Raw genomic sequence first — 5858 nt, forward strand, 5'->3', positions numbered from 1 at the left:
AAAGGTCTGAGCTCTCCCTCAGGAAACATCACACCCTTTCCTCAGGCACGTCAATTCAATCTGCTTTAATGACTGATGGTCAGAGGAGGTTCTGTATCAGTCTGTCAGACTGCTTCTTCTGCTCTCATCCAGTTACCTCTCTACAGTCCTTCCTCCTCTCACCTCAGATTACCTTCAACATTTTCCCGATTCATCTAATGGACATTATTGCTCAGTTTGTGGTCACTTATAAGGTCCTAAAACACAGCTTCAACAGGCAAATGCAACTGCCATGCAGTGACTGCGTTTAAGGACATGAGTTGATTTTAGAAATGTGATGCAACTGTACTCTGTCTTAAACGTGACATCACGAACATTTATAGGGTGTCAACGGCTCTTAGTGTGTCTCTTTCAGGTTCATTCCGTGGGAGAGAATAGTGGAATTATAAATAGTCACTTAAAAATAGTATTTCATTGATTCTAAAATGTGGTTCCCACCCCAACATTTAAGCAGGAAGCAGAGGCTTGTCGGGGAGGTAGGAGGGCAGGCACCAGCAGCAGGCACAACCTGCAGTGGTGGGAAGCGTAAATTAAAGATGACCCTCTGTAACAGCAAGCCACTGGTGAGTGACCCTGGGTGCCATCTGGGTCTGTATTCCAGGGATGTGAAATGTTAAGTGATGAATCATCTAACCCATAAATGCAGTAATAACTGGTTAGATTACTGGTTATCCCTTAGCTTGAAGCCAATGCAGTCTGACAGGGAAGAGGGGAAGGGAAGCCAAGTGGTGCCCCAGTAGGAATCAGAACGCAGAAAAGCAGGCATGAGGGTGAGAGGGGTAAGGAGGACTAGTACCTAGGGGTGCACCAATAAAGATTTTCCTGGCCAGTACCGATGGCCGATTATTAGCCAGCCATCCAGTAGCCAATTTACAGGAATGCAGCCAGGCAGCATGGAGAGCAGCGTCCTGCCAGTAACTCTGTGAGGGGGAAGGAGCATAGAAGAGGGAAGGGGTGCGGGGGGGAGGCAGATCAATGCCCCCATGGTGAGGGAGGGAAAAGGGCAGGGGCAGGTGCTACCCAGCGAGGGTGGTAGATGAGACCCCAGGAGCAAGATGGAGCCATGGGCGGCTGGGCACAATGGGTGACTACCCACTGCTGCATGTACCCCCGTGGGAGGCAATGGGGGGGCATGTCCCCTTCAGATTTGTGCATGTCGTAGGGTGGCCATCATAGAGGAGACCTTTATGTCCTCTTGAAGAGAAAAACAGAACACATAAAGGCATCAGGTTTCATATCAATAGAGGACAGAGTAGCAGAAAACCAGAATGTCCTCTATGATGGCCACCCTAGCATGTGGTGGAGGCAGGCTGCCCACTGCAGGCTCGGGGCCAGGGGCTGTGCTAGCCTCTTCCCAGCAGGGGGACTGGGCTGGGACTGCACTCGGGGTGGGCGGGAGTAGAGCGCGCGGCAGTGCTGGGAGGGGTGGAGGTGGGCTACAACCATCCCAAAATTCCCCATAGTCACTCCTCACAATGTCACCGCCTCCTGGCCCACCTCCACCTGCCCCAAGCACAGCCCCAGCCTAGCCCCGCCGCTGGGAAGAGGCTGGGGCAGCCCCTGACTTCAACCCCATGGTGGGCAGCCTGCCCTCACCCCGCACACAAATCTGAGGGAACACATACCCGCCATGTGTCCTTTGGGGGTGTATGCAGTGGTGGGGAGCTGCCCCCCACACCCTCTTGCACGCCCAGACGAGCCACTCACAGCTCCGCCTGTTCACATTCATTTCCTCAGCTGGGCAGCACCTGCCCCTGTCCCACTCCCTCCCTCACCTTGGGGGCCTCAATTTGCACCCCCACACACACACCTCTTCCTTCCCCCATTCCCTTTCCACCCCACAGACTTATCAGCAGGATGCTGCTCTCCAAGCTGCTAGGCTGCATTCCTGGCTGTGTGCATGCACATGGCATTTATCGGTGACATCAGCTACACTGGTCAAAAAAAGCTGATTGCGGATAATGTTAATTTTCCTTTTATCGGTGCAGATCCGATATGCCACCAAAATATCAGTGCACCTCTACTAGTACCCATAGCCCAAGAAGAGAACAGAGGGCAGCCTAATGACTCTTCAATTAAGCACTTAGCTGCTCGTTCACAGGTACTCCCTTCTTTCCAGTGCAGGCTTCACCTGGGCTGTGCTGTCTGGCTGGGCTTGCCTTCTTCCTCTCCTCCCCCACAACCCTGTCAAAAGGCTCCCAGCAGCAGCTGTCAGATCTGCTGCCTTGCTTGTTAATCATTTAACTGATACAATTAGAGGAGGGTAAACAAATATTTTTAAAACAATATTTACATCCCTAGTGCATTCTCTACCTGCTCTTGCTTTCCCACCACACCTTAATGTTGAATAATTTGGGGAGGCTGCATCACCTAAAAAGAGCAGGGTGGAAACCCCAAAAACAGTTGTTACTGCCTTGCCTTTAACCATGTTATGGCTACTAGTTTGGTCCAGACCACTTCCAATAGGGTGGCCATTAGTTCTGTTTTATACCAGACCATTCTGTTTTTAAACCTTGTATCTCCTGTCCATTCCTGAATGAGAACCAGACTGCAAAAAAATCCTGTTTTTCAGTTCATTCATGGAAATTTATGCTAATCATTTGTCCTTGCGATTCTGTTGGCTGGGAGTAGAGGTAAGGCAGTGCAGAGCCAGGAGGAGCAGGGTTCTGAGCCAGGGATGGATGGAGGTAGACGGTTTCAGAGGCTGGTCACTCTGCGCCTGTATGAGGAGCCATGGATGCAGTGCATGTGCAGGCACAGCGAGAGCCAAGCCGCGGTGGCATGCCTGAGCTCCCTGACCGTGGGAAGGCTGGGGTGTTGGGACACGGAGGCCTTCAGGCCTGGGTTTGACCTTTGTGCTTAGCTCAAGCTGCATGCTCATTAAGCCATTATTTCTCCTCTGGGACAGGCAAACCTGTCTGTCTTCTGGGGAAGGAAAGGTCCCACCAGGCAGCTGGCTGCACTGCCACAGGCATCCAGTGCCCACCAACCCCACTCACTCAGCCCAGCTCTGACCAGAATGTGGCCAGGGCAGATTCCCAGGTGCCCAGTGTCTGTACTTAAAGCTGATGGGGAGAGGTGAGGTCTCTGTGCAGTATATGCCCCTGGCTCCAAAGCGTGGAGCTGGGCTGGAGTCAGACCATATCCCAGCGGGGGAGGGGGTGCTTGATCCTCACACCTGGTATGCCACGTTTTCTCAAGGCTGGACAGTCCGGAGAGAATGGCAGAGCTGTGGGATATATGAAACCACAATGCAGGGGGAACAAGGCAAGGCTACCTGCTGGCTGAACTGCAGAGGCTCACAAACTTACTGATTATCCCAGAACATGTTCTTCCTTGTTTCACAGGGCACCATGCATTCATTAGCATGGGGTTCACGGCCCAAATAGCAGTCTTTTCATGGAAGCCCTGCCCCTTGCTGCTGATTGGCCAAGGGACTCAGTGGCCCCATCCCTCACCACTGATTAGCTAAGGGGGCCAGTGGTCCTGCTCTTTACCAAGGGGATGTCCTTTATTCTGGGGATGCATTAGTGGCCATCCTAACTTCCAAGGCCCTCTGCTGTGCTGCATGCAAGGTTTCTCTTGGTCCAGGTCACTAGTCCTACTTGTGACACTGCTAGATCTTGAACCCTGAACCTTCAGCCCCACAAGGAAGTGAGTCTACCTCTGGGCTAGACCTGCAGGATCTCAGCTTCTGCTGCCCCAGCAGGTCCCAGGCCCTGAAGCCAGCACTCCCAACCCACTGTGGGTCAATTATAGCAGAGGCCCTTGTGTCAGCTGTGTGCTATGCAGTCTCCACACAGCCCCTTATAACTACATTCATACCACTGGTGGTTAACAACAGGGAGGTCTTTTTTTCAGACTGCCCTACCCCCATAGCCATCAAAGTCCCCAAACATAAACTTCAGCCCACCAGGCCCAAAATAAAAAGAAAAACTCAGGATGCTCACCGCTGCAGTGATCTCTTCATCTTCAAGGTCACTCCCTGTATATCCAGGGTCCAGCCAGCTAGCCAACTTCCAGGGTGGTTTCTTTCATCCCTCAGGTGCCATCCCTCCTAGCTTCCCTACCAGACCTCTTCCCCACTGCTAGCAGTCAAGGATCTGTTTTCATGGCCTTGGGCCCTCTCCCCTTTCTGGTCACCTGACCTCCTCTGTTCAGACCCTCCCAGGAGGCCCCCCATGTTGCTCCCTGAAAGAGAAGGTCCACAGCTTGCCGTCACCCCTTCTGGCTCTAAAAGTTCTTGCTTTAAAGCAACTTAGCCCTGCGGTCCTGTCCCATGTCCCCCCTCCCAGTATCAGGGGTGTAACTCCCTGTTACGTTCCCCAATAATCAGATTTTTACCTGAAAAATTATAACAAATTTATAGTTTCTCCATGTATAGGAATTAATTTATTGGGAAGTCATCTTAAATTCTGGATCGTCTTAGATTCAGGTAAATATATTACAGGGCCCAATCCAAGAGCCTTTTCTCAGGTAAAACGGTCCCCTTCCTAGGGAGCAACAGTGAATAAATATAACATTTAAATGTGCAAATGGAACCTCCCAAACTGATGATCTTTTATCTGTACAATAAAGACATTTTAGTTTTAAATTTTGCCTTCCCAGCCATACATATATTAGTTTTAAAGCAAGTAGAGCTTGACTCTAATTTGCACTCAGGCCCATGAGCATGAGAATCAAGCCAATCATTTAAAATCTATGTATAAAACTGTGATAAGGACTCAGCTGATGAAACTCTTAACATCCAGCTGTATCTACTATGAGTCATAATTAAACAGAGATGCAAATAGATGGAATTCAGAGACCAAAGCACTAATTTGAAAAAAAAGAGAGACAAAACAAACTCCAAACAGATCCTTGAGACACACCATCAAGCCTCTCACTGCAGAAGCACAGTCAAGGGTAGAAGCAAGACTAGCTAAGTGGTAGCTTTTTTCCCTAGCTGATGTTTCTGATAGTATTTCTGGGACAGGAGGAGGTGTAGGCTGACAAGTTACTTTTATTACTAAATCAAATCAAAACCCATTCAAGAATTGGTTATCTTCCGAAACCCGTTCTCAAGAATGGGTTAAGTAAGCAAACAAAAACCAGGGAGGTATAATATACTATATTTTTTGTGCAAGATGTCCATGGTGGATACTGGAGAATTGTCATGGGTGACAGAGCAGAGGGAGGTGTCAAGAACGTTTCTCAACCAATGGGCAAGGTATCAGGTGCAACTATGAAACATCTTTCTTAGTGCATTCAGACATTTTACCCTAAAACATATACATTGTGTGTGCCTGAAGGCAAGAATTAGAGCCTGACTTCAGACTGAGAGAGCTGACTGCCTCTCACTAGATTTACTGAATCAGCCACGAATTTGGAATTGATTTGGCTGATTTAGCTTGGAACACAAACATTTTTCCTTAAAAAAAAAAGTCTATAAGGTGCACCTCTACCCTGACTTCAGACTCAGTCACTCTCCCTCCTCCTGGAGGGCACCGAGCTCAGCAGGATGAAACGGGCTGCAACCAGTTTACACCAAAGCCTTGTTTAGGGACACTTACATAGCTTCCTTGCCCAGACGACAGCTCCTTAACCCTCCCGCTCCTGATACTAGCACGACCCTACCCAGCACCTGCTGCCGAGAGCCTGCCGCCAGCGCGCATGCGCGCAAGCTCCTCGCAGGCGGGGCGGGGAGAGCGGGCTCCCCTCGACTCTGAGGCGGAGTTCGCAGGCTGGTGCCAGCACCCAAGATGGTGGCCGCACCAACGCTTAGCCGCGCTGAAGCCACTTCCGCCCGGCCGTGGGCAGTCGCGTGACCAACGCTGCCC

The sequence above is a fragment of the Alligator sinensis genome, unplaced genomic scaffold, assembly GCF_000455745.1.
Source record: "Alligator sinensis unplaced genomic scaffold, ASM45574v1 scaffold37_1, whole genome shotgun sequence".
Taxonomy (NCBI): domain Eukaryota; kingdom Metazoa; phylum Chordata; order Crocodylia; family Alligatoridae; genus Alligator; species Alligator sinensis.